We start from the raw sequence: 11,877 nt of genomic DNA, 5'->3' as shown, positions 1-11,877 counted from the left end.
ACTCATTGGAAAAGACCCTGATGCTGGGAAAGATTGAAGGTAGGAGAAGGGGACGACAGAGGATAAGATAGTTGGATGGCATCACTGACTCAATGGATATGAGTTTGAGTAAACTCCAGGAGTTGGTGGTGGACAGGAGACCTGGCGTGCTGCAGTCCATGGGGTCGCAAAGAGTCAGACATGACTGTGCAAATGAACTGAATTGAACTGAAAGAATAGCAAGGAGAAATAGGAAAGCCTTTCTCAGTGATCAGTGCAAAGAAATAGAGGAAAACAATAGAATGGGAAAGACTAGAGATCTCTTCAAGAAAATTAGAGATACCAAGGGAACTTTTCATGCAAAGGTGGGCACAAGAAAGGACAGAAATGGTATGGATCTAAAAGAAGCAGAAGATATTAAGAAGAGATGGCAAGAATAAAGAAGAACTGTACAAAAAAGATCTTCATGACTCAGATAACCACGATGGTGTGATCACTCACCTACAGCCAGACATCCTGGAATGCAAAATCAAGTGGACCTTAGGAAATATCACTATGAACAAAGCTAGTGGAGGTGATGGAATTCCCACTTTGAGCTATTTCAAATCCTAAAAGATGATGCTGTAAAAGTACTGCAGTCAACATGCCAGCAAATTTGGAAAACTCAGCAGTGGCCACAGGACTAGAAAAGGTCTGTTTTCATCCCAATCCCAAAGAAAGGCAATGCCAAAGAATGTTCAAACTACCGCACAAGTGCACTCATTTCACATGCTAGCAAAGTAGTGATCAAATTCCTCCAAGCCAGGCTTCAACAGTACATGAACCGTGAACTTCCAGATGTTCAAGCTGGTTTTAGAAAAGGCAGAGGAACCAGAGATCAAATTGCCAACATCAGCTGGATCATAGAAAAAGTAAGAGAGTTCCAGAAAAATATCTACTTCTTGTTTAGTGACTATGTCAAAGCCTTTGACTGTGTGGATCACAACAAACTGTGGAAAATTCTTCAAGAGGTGGGAATACCAGGTCCCCTGACCTGTCTCCTGAGAAATCTGCATGCAGGTCAAGAAGTAACAGAACTGGGCATGGAACAACAGACTGGTTCCAAATCAGGAAAGGAGTTCGTCAAGGCTGTCTGTTGTCACCCTGCTTATTTAACTTATATGCAGAGTACATCATGTGAAATGCCAGGCTGGATGAAGCACAGTTGTAATCAAGATTGCCAGGAGAAATATCAATAACCTCAGATATGAATATGATACCACCCTTATGGCAGAAAGTGAAGAACTAAAGAACCTCTTGATGAAAGTGAAAGCAGAGAGTGAAAAAGCTGGCTTAAAAGTCAAATTCAGAAAGTTAAGATCATGGTATCTGGTCCCATCACTTCATGTCAAATAGATGGGGAAGCAACAGAAACAGTGACTGTATTTTCTTGGACTCCAAAATCACTGCAGATGGTGACTGCAGCCATGAAATTAAGACACTAGCTCCTTGGAAGAAAAGCTATGACCAACCTAGACAGCGTGTTAGAAAGCAGAGACATTACTTTGCAAACAAAGGCTCATCTAGTCAAAGCTATGGTTTTTCCAGTAGTCATGTATGGATGTGAGAGTTGGACTATGAAGAAAGCTGAGCACCGAAAAATTGACGCTTTTGAACTGTGGTGTTGGAGAAGACTCTTGAAAGTCCCTTGGACAGCAAGGAGATCCAACCAGTCAACCCTAAAGGAAATCAGTGCTGAATATTCATTGGAATGACTGATGCTGAAGCTGAAACTCCAGTACTTTGGCCCCTTGATTCAAAAAACTGACTTATTTGAAAAGACCCTGATGCTGGGAAAGATTGAAGGTCGGAGAAGGGGATGACAGAGGATGTGATGGTTGGATGACATCACTGATCAATGGACATGAGTTTGAGCAAGCTCCAGGAGTTGGTGATGGACAGGGAAGCCTGGCATGCTGCAGTCCATGGGTCAAAAATATCCGACACGACTGAGTGACTGAACTGAACTGACCATGGAATTATAAATGAGAGACCTTCACTTTAGGGCCTATTTCTTATTCATGTTATCTTTTGGCTGTGAAGCATGCGAAATGTTAGCTCCTTGACCAGGGATCAAACTGTACCCCCTGCATTTGCAGGGGAGAATCTTAACCACTGGACTTCTGGGGAAGTCCTCAAGACTATTTCTAATGAAAAGTATTATAATAGGAGCTCAACAGTGCCTACATATAACTGAATATATTTACTCAACCATCTTAAAGCTTGAATCATTTCATTTTTGAGGATTGGATAAGGTAGTCCATGTAGAAGATGAAGTATTTTTTATCTATGAGTAAAAATCTGAATACAGAAGACTTAGGGGTAGCTGCTGATATTATATTTTTCTCCTCTTCTTCAACTGCAGCAATAGGCAGAACACCTTAACTTGCTAATTTCCTTTTCCTACTCTTCCATTTTCCCTTACTTCTTAACAACTATCCCTCCATCTTCATATTCCCTTCTTTCTAAGGTCAGATTTATCCTTCAGAAAAATCACTGTAGTAGTTGGCCTCAAGAGATTTATGGATATATCAATAGATTTCTTATAATACACTGGTTAATAATTCATCTGGGAACAAAGTTATTTTATAAAGAAGTTCTCTTCACTTGAAACAAATAAATGACACAATAAATAGTATGACAGTACTGATGTGCTTCCACTACTTACATTTTTTAGACTTCTTGAAGGGGAGGATGAAATCTTGGTATTCCCTCAATTGCCTAACGTTTATTCAGTCATTTAACAAATATTCATTGAACGCTTTCTGTATACCAGATTCAAAGCTAGGAGCTGGTGACATGAAGATACTGCTGCCTTCCTTCTAGGAACATATAACCCAGCAAAAGACATTTAAACAAACAATTTGAAATACAAACAATAAGAATTGTTATAGAACTCACATCTGTGAGATGGAAACCAATTCTGGGGACAGTAACCTCAGATAAATCTTGCCAGAAGAGGGAAAGCTTGAGCTGAGATTTATAGAACCTAAAGCAGCTAGCTCATCTGGTGAAGAAGGGGGAATATAATTCCAGGATAACAATAGGCATGTGTGTATGTGTGTGTGTTAGTGGCTCAGTCGTGTCTGACTCTTTGTGAGCCCATGGACTGTAGCTCACCAGACTCCTCTCTCCATGGAATTCTCCAGGCAAGAATACTGGAGCAGGTAGTCATTCCCTTCTCCAGGGGATCTTCCTGACCCAGGGTTGGAACTCGAGTCTCCTGCATTGCAGGCAGATTATTTACCAACTGAGAAACTAGAGAAACAATATGTATAAAACCCCATAATCGTGAAAGTGTATTGGCATATTCAAGGAACTGGACGTGGCTTGGTGTGGCTGGGGAGCAGTAAGGACTGGCCAGATACAAGAGTTATAGATGCCAGGTGAAGGAATTTAAACACCTTCTAGTCAGGACATATAATAATCAGTTTTGCATCTTCATTTTCAAAGTTATTCCTGCTAGAATGGAGGATAGAATGTATAGAATAGATAGCCTAGGTAACACATAATAAGAGACTTAAGCAAAGACAAAGCATTATGCTTGCACATAATTGTCACTGAATGGCTGTTTGTCGAATGAATTTATCAGTGAAGAATGAATATAGCTCAGTGTTGTTCATTGTCACACATGTATGTACAGCTCTAGGAACAAAGTGCAGATAGAAGTCCTTTCTTGAGAGAAGGGACTTGAGAGTGCTGACATGATCAAAATTGCATTTTAGAAGAATAATTCTGCCTGTAAAGCACAAGGTGAACTGAAAAGGGAACAGGCAGGAGCATGCAGTAGCAGCTGATCAAGGATACTGCAGTGGGCCTGCAGAAGAGAGACTGTAGCCCACCAGGCTCGTCTGTCCTTGGAATTTTCCAGGCAAGAATACTGGCATGGTTAGCCATTCTCTTCTCCAGGACATCTCCCCCACCCAGGGATCAAACCCAGGTTTCCTGCATTGCAGGCAGATTCTTTATGTCTGAGCCACCAGAGAAAGACCCTAACTCTCTTCAAGGTCTTAACTCTCTTCAATTCTGTGAAGGTTGAGAGAGCTGAGGAAGCTGCAGAGGAAAAGTTTGAAGCTTGTAGAGGTTAATTCATGAGGTTTAAGGGAAAAAGCCATCTCCACAATATAACAGTGCAAGGGAAGCAACAAGTGCAGATGTAGAAGCTGCAACAAGTTATCTGGAAGCTCTAGCTAAAATAATTATAAAAGTGGCAACACTAAATAGCAGATTTTCAATGTAGATGAAACAGCCTTATATTTCTATGTAGACTGAGACAGCCTATATTGAAAGATGTTGGCATCTGGGCTTTTACATAGGTAAAGAGGAGAAGTCAATGCCTGGCTGCAGAGCTTCAAATGTCAGGCTGACTCTTTTTAGGGCCAACTGTGGTCCCATCACTTCATGGGAAATAGATGGGGAAACAGTATCAGACTTTATTTTTTGGGGCTCCAAAATCACTGCAGATGGTACAGCCATGAAATTAAAAGACGCTTACTGCTTGGAAGGAAAGTTATGACCAACCTAGATAGTATATTAAAAAGCAGAGACAGTGCTCGCTTCGGCAGCACATATACTGAAATTGGAACGATACAGAGAAGATTAGCATGGCCCCTGCGCAAGGATGACACGCAAATTCGTGAAGCGTTCCATATTTTAAAAAAAAAAAGAAAAGAAAGAAGAAAAAAGAAGGAAAAAAAAAAAAAGAAAAAGAAAAAAAAAAAAAAAGCAGAGACATTACTTTGCCAACAAAGGTCCATCTAGACAAGGCTATGGTTTTTCCAGTGGACATGTATGGATGTGAGAGTTGGACTGTGAGGAAAGCTGAGCGCTGAAAAATTGATGCTTTTGAACTATGGTGTTGGAGAAGACTGTTGAGAGTCCCTTGGACTGCAAGGAGATCCAACCAGTCCATCCTAAAGCAGATCAGTCCTGGGTGTTCATTGGAAGGACTGATGCTGAAGCTGAAACTCCAATACTTTGGCCACCTCATAAGAAGAGCTGACTCATTGGAAAAGACCCTGATGCTGGGAGGGATTGGGGGCGGGAGGAGAAGGGGACGACAGAGGATGAGATGGCTGGATGGCATCACCGACTCGATGGGCATGAGTTTGAGCAAACTCCGGGAGTTGGTGATGGACAGGGAGGCCTGGCGTGCTGCGATTCATGGGGTCGCAGAGTCGGACACGACTGAGCGACTGAACTGAACTGAACTGAATGTAGTTGGTGACTTGAAGAAGTCGATGCTCATTTACCAAAAATCCTAGGCCCATAAGAATTATGCTAAAGCTGCTCCCAGTGTTCTATAAATGGAACAACAAAGCCTAGATGCTTAGCATATCTATTTATGACATAGTTTACTGAATGTTTTAAGCCCACTTTTTGAGACTTACTGCTTAGGGAAAAAAAGGATTATTCCAAAATAATGCTGTTCGTAGACAATGCACCTGGTAATCTAAGAACCCTGATGGAGCCATGCAGCAAGATTTGTGTTGTTTTGTGCCTGCTAACACAGCATCCTTTCTGAAGCCCATAGATCAAGGAGTAATTTTGTATTTAAAGTCTTATTATTTAAGAAACGGAACCATAGAAGACAGACTTGTTTTTGCCTACGGGTTGGAGTTGGGGGAGAGATAATTTGGGAGTTTGGGGTTAGCAGATGCAAACTATTATGTATAGAATGGATGTAATTTTTTGAAAAATATTATTTATTTATTTTTGGCCACATTGCATAGCATGTGGGATCTTAGTTCTCAGACCAAGGATCAAACCTGTGTCCCTGCAATGGAAGCATGGGTCTTGGCCACTGGACCACTATGGAAGTCCCAGAATGGATGTCATTAGCAGCATTAATGATCCATGAGAAGGGGTCAAAATGCAAATGTTAACAGGACTGTGAAAGAAGTTGATGCCAACTCTCACAGTTGACTTTGAGATTGCTCAGGGTTTGAGAGAATTGGCTCCAGTTTTGAAAGAATTTTTGCTGTGGGTAAGATGCTATCAAATAGCAGTGTACACTTCAGAGAAATCATTCACAAAAGAAAGGGTTAATCAATACAGCAAACTTCATTGCTGTCTTGTTTTAAGAAATTGCCACAGCCATCCTAACTTCAGTAACCCACACCATGACTAGTTGGCAGCCATCAACCTCAAGACAAGATCCTCTACCAGCAAAAAGATTGTATCTCATTGAAGGCTTGGATGATGATCAGCATATTTCAGCAATAAGGTATTTTAAATCAAGTATGTACATTATTTTTTAGATATAATACTTTTCCACATGTAACAGATTATAGTATAGTGTAAGTAAAAGTTTTATATTTATCAGGAAGTCAAAAATTTTGTGTGACTTACTTTACTGTGGTATTCACTTTATCCTGGTGGTCTAGAACTGAACCCGCAGTACCTCTGAGGTATGTATGTAGTTTAAAGCCTATTCCGAGAAGCTCTTATTTATTTTTAAATTTAAATTTTTATTTTTTTATCTTTTAAAATTACTGTTGAGAAAACTATTACAGTAGAAATGGAAGATATGCCAGAGGAAGAGAGCATATTAATAGATGTATAGAGAAGAGTCATCTCTTCTGAAATGTTTGATACTTGGTTTCCTATTCTAAGATTTCTCTGACCCTTTATTATGCTAATAGTATGTATTATAACTCTAAAGATGGCTGATTAAGTGTGTAGTGTTTACAAAACATTTTTCTTTCAGCCACAAGCCATTTGTTTTATATAGACATTCTTACGGACATAGTTTGGGGAGATTTGGTCTAGGAAGTATATATTAAATATCTTGCTTTCCATTTCTTAGATAACAGAATTTTCAGGATAACAGGTCATTTTCTCCCAAAGTTCTCTGTATGTCTTCATTACAAATCCATTCTCCTGTTGATATGATTAAATTCAGAGCAGTCCCTTGGTTCCTCTAGTCATAGTTCTCAATTGGGGTTAGTCTTTCCATGTTTGGAAATCTGTGGAAATACGTAGGGGTGTGTCATCAGCCGCCAGTGAACCAGACAGTCCTGAAACTTGAAGAACTCCCCCTAAAATGTTTTCCCTATGACATAAAATTGCTAGGAAGAAAGTCAAGAGCTCTTTAACTGCTATATTATCAGTTGAACAAGACTTTGGCCCATCTGAATAGTTCAAGTCACCTATCGCTCTTATCTTATCTCTGTGAGCTGTGCAAAAAAACATCATCAACTTTCTCCACTGGAATACATGGCCTATGTATAGTATACCTCTGCAAAGAAGCTGAAATATCAAAACATGAAAACGTAGCTTTCTGACCTAAGTGCTACCCACTTGGTCTACTTGCCACACATTCTACCCTGGTCTGCCATGAACTTCTAGCTTTTGAAAACTGTGAAATGTTATTATTTTTCTCATTTTTACAAAGCAGGAACCTGCAATTTAGAGGTTCAGTAAATTGACTCTTTAAGTTTACATAGATAGCAGGTGCTAGAACTAAGCTTCAAACTCAAGCATTCTGACTCCCATACTCAGGAACTTCACTGTTAAAATGCTTTCATTACATTTTTCAGTCATATTCTATTCATTTTATATTATTGTGGAATGCATCTTAATGATTTATAGGCTACTTTATTACCCCAAATATCTGAGACTCTGTTTATTATCAGATTAGATACTCACTCACTGTACATGTCAGCAAGAGCAAGCCACAACTTTTTTCATCTCATCACTAAAACAAAGAAATTGTATTAGAAACTCAATCTCCAGTGTTTCTCTTGATACAAAATTTAATAATTTTATCAAGAATATTTAGACTTTTACTCTCAAGACTTATCACTTTCAATTATTTCATATCTAAACCAGACTAAGGGGTTTTCTGTTACTATTTTGAAAAAAGTATTTTTACCAGCAAACAAACGTAGGTGTCCTAAGTGATATCCTCAGGCCTTTAGCCCCCTGTAGTGATCTACAAAACCCAAATTAAGGACTTGTAATGTCTTTCTCCTCTCCCTGAGCCCCAAATTGCCTTCTCATAAACTTATTGTCAAAAGTCAAGGAAGAGTAATTTTGTTTCCTTTGAGGTAAAACAAAACAGATGTTGTCAGTCAGTCAGTCAGTTTAGTCGCTCAGTCGTGTCCGACTCTTTGCGACCCCATGAATCGCAGCACGCCAGGCCTCCCTGTCCATCACAAACTCCCGGAGTTTGCTCAAACTCATGCCCATCGAGTCGGTGATACCATCCAGCCATCTCATCCTCTGTCGTCCCCTTCTCCTCCTGCCCACCAATCCCTCCCAGCATCAGGGTCTTTTCCAATGAGTCAACTCTTCTCATGAGGTGGCCAAAGTATTGGAGTTTCACCTTCAGCATCAGTCCTTGCAATGAACACCCAGGATTGATCTCCTTTAGGATGGACTGGTTGGATCTCCTTGCAGTCCAAGGGACTCTCAAGAGTCTTCTCCAACACCATAGTTCAAAAGCATCAATTTTTCAGTGCTCGGCTTTCCTCATAGTCCAACTCTCACATCCATACATGACCACTGAAAAAACCATAGCCTTGAGTAGATGGACCTTTGTTGGCAAAGTAATGTCTCTGCTTTTTAATATACTATCTAGGTTGGTCATAGCTTTTCTTCCAAGGAGCTAGTGTCTTAATTTCATGGCTGCAGTCACCATCTGCAGTGATTTTAGGGCCCAAAAACATAAAGTCTGACACTGTTTCCACTGTCTCCCCATCTATTTCCCATGAGGTGATGGGACCAGATGCCATGATCTTAGTTTTCTGAATGTTGAGCTTTAAGCCAATTTTTTCACTCTCCTCTTTCACTTTCATCAAGAGGCTTTTTAGTTCCTCTTCACTTTCTGCCATAGGGTGGTGTCATCTGCATATCTGAGGTTATTGATATTTCTCCTGGCAATCTTAATTCCAGCTTGTGCTTCTTCCAGCCCAGCGTTTCTCATGATGTATTCTGCATATAAGTTAAATAAGCAGGGTGACAATAAACAGCCTTGACATACTCCTTTTCCTATTTGGAACCAGTCTGTTGTTCCATGTCCAGTTCAAACTGTTGCTTCCTGACCTGCATACAGGTTTCTCAAGAGGCAGGTCAGGTGGTCTGGTATTCCCATCTCCTTCAGAATTTCCCACAGCTTATTGTGATCCACACAGTCGAAGGCTTTTGCGTAGTCAATAAGCATTGCCTATATTTATGCTTTACAGTCAGAAACATCCCTCCCAGGTCTTTACTGTTTTCACTGTTCCATCACAATATCTTTATCCATAGCCTGACTTTAATGACAATGCTATTTTCATGGTGTGTAAAAAGTAGTTATTATAAAAATATTAGTGAACTTTGTGTAATGAAAGAAATGTAAAAAATAAGGAATCTCCCATTTCCTCCAAAAAAACACATTCATGTAGAATCCCACTCCAAGAGGAATTAATCTTTTTTTCAGTGTTATAATGCTGTTTTGCTGTTCATGAGCTAATTTACATGAAAAATTTACACGCTCCAAACTATATAGCATTTACTATATTTAAAGTAGCTGTCTTCTTTTCACTTAAGAAGTTTTTTTCTAAATTACTTGCTTAACTGCCATTTTCAAATTAGGATGCCTGGTATTAATTTTATTATTAAGAGGTAGAATATGCCCATGGTATAAAACTTAAACACAAAAGCTAATAAAATGTAATCCTTAGATATAAAACTTTATCTTTAGACAGTTATCTTTTTACTGCAGATCCATGATTTAAACTACCAGAATGATTTTTACACATATTAAATTACACGCTAAGTAACTTTAGTCCTGTCTGACTCTATGTGATCCCATGGATTGTAGCCCACTAGGCTCCTTTGTCCATGGATTCTCCAGGCAAAAATACTGGAGTGGGTTGCCATGCTCTCCTCCAGGGGATCCTCCTGACCCAGGGATAGAACCCTCGTCTCCTGCACCTCCTGCACTGCAGGTGGATTCTTTACCACTGAGCCACCTGGGAAGCCCATTAAATTATGTATGTTCCTCTAAAAATAATGCACCATGGTATAAACTCTCTTGAAAAAGTGGGAGCATAACATACGCATTGCTTTGCACCTTGCTTTGCTGTCTCAGAAGTTAGAAATCATGACACACCAACTCAGATCAATCTCCTGCTTCTCAACTATACCATACCCCTCACAGAATTGTGTCATTAACACACCAGTCTCCTGTGGATGGATACATAAGCTGTTTTCCATTCTTTTGCTTTTAAAATAGCAAAAATAGGTATGAATAACATCCTTATTCATCCTTACACACATACGGGAATACGTTTGAAGGATAAATTCCTACAAGTAAAGTTACTAAGTCATGGGAATCCTTGATACAGAATACTGAGCTGCTGCCTATTAAAGTTTTCTCAACTTATGACAGTGAAAAAGGCTTGATTTACAGCATTTATATTAATGTCATTTTAAAAAGAAGCTTTTGTTATGGTAATACTAAATACAATATCCATATTTATGAAACTCAGTGTTTGTTCACAGACATTAGGAGGTATGCTCATTTAGGAGATAAACTAATTAGGACCCTCCTGGTCACTAAGCTTCATATCACATAAAAACATACCCACGTACAGCTATATATAACTCTTGAGATGAGTTGCAGTTGATATATTTTTAACAGAAAAATGTTAATTAAATATACATTAATATTTATTAGTGCTTTGGAGTCCATTCATTTTTTCCCCAGGGCTAAAAATTTTGCCTGGTTTCTTAAAAATTTGCAGGTCCTTAGGCACTGCTCGCAGGGCTTAATGGCTGTATCCAAGTAGTTAATTTGAAAAGCAAATTGCCTCAGTCCTTTCAGTAAAATTTTAAGAGCCATTTATTCTGTATTCTCTTCTTCCTTAATTAGTTTAATAAAGTTTCAGATATTTAGCTAACACTTTGCAGGAACAGAAGTATTCCCAAATTCCCTAGTCCTAGAAAATAGTAGCCACACTAAATAGGTCAAGTCTGTATTGTTTAGGGAACAAGGAGACTTTTGTTGTTTTTTAGGGGAGTGATCCTTGTGAGAGTAGGGCTGTGGATACAGGTGAATAAATTGCGACCCAGGACAACTTCCATTCCTACCAGGATGTTGCTGTCAATTGTGTAACAACGAAGGCATTCTGTCTAAGGATTTAAGCCTCCAATAAGTTTTTCAAAGCCACACTTTGTTTTGCATTTCATCAGAGAGAGATTTCTCTGGGTACTTCAAAAGATAATGATGTTTGAATAGCTCTTAGAAAGCTGCCAAGAGTTTTCCTTAGAGATCCTCTTTACAGTAGCTTTACTATTACTTAAAAATACGACTCTCACTCCGATTTCAATCAACGTTAAGTACTGGGTCATTACAGAAAGCGTACTTCTAAAGGCAGGCTGCCCGCTGTTAACGAGAATCCGAACTGCGCATTTGGCAGCTTGGGCCGCCGTTTTCGTCACCGATCTCCACTTTGTCGCTTGCGTCCTTCGGAACCGCCCTCGGGACAAAGGGTGGTAGGTGCCACGGAAGGGTCCAGGCAAGGGCTGCTGTTAAGAGGAGGCTATCTGTGTGGCCTCTTTTCAGGTTACTGGGTTTCAACGTCAAGCCAGTTTTTCTCCTCGTCTCCCGTGAACCTCCGGTCTGAGGTCACATAGACGCCCGGGTGGCTCACAGGAGCCAGCAAGGAAGTTTTCCTAGGGTCAGGACTCAGGAATTTCACCCGCAGGAACCAACACCAAGCGGGTAACCGAGACTCCATCCAGCCTCACTGCACAGCCAGTACCGGGAAGAGCTTTGGCGGTGACGCTCCAGGCTACGCCTCTGCTGCCAGCCAATGAGAAGCGGGGGCCGCTTTGGGGCCTGCGCTCATTGGGTCGTGCTGGCTCCGC

General features: G+C 40.1%; 1 non-coding gene across 1 annotated transcript; it reads left to right on the top strand.

Annotated features, from left to right (window-relative positions):
* Nucleotides 1-4,567: 4,567 nt before the first annotated feature.
* Nucleotides 4,568-4,674, top strand: LOC122678451. The gene has a single exon (XR_006336124.1). It is a non-coding gene; the product is annotated as a U6 spliceosomal RNA (small nuclear RNA).
* Nucleotides 4,675-11,877: the final 7,203 nt, after the last annotated feature.

This window comes from Cervus elaphus, chromosome 20 (genome assembly GCF_910594005.1).
Source record: "Cervus elaphus chromosome 20, mCerEla1.1, whole genome shotgun sequence".
Lineage (NCBI taxonomy): Eukaryota > Metazoa > Chordata > Mammalia > Artiodactyla > Cervidae > Cervus > Cervus elaphus.
Note: the sequence above shows the minus strand (reverse complement) of the source record. Positions and strands in the feature narration are given on the sequence as shown.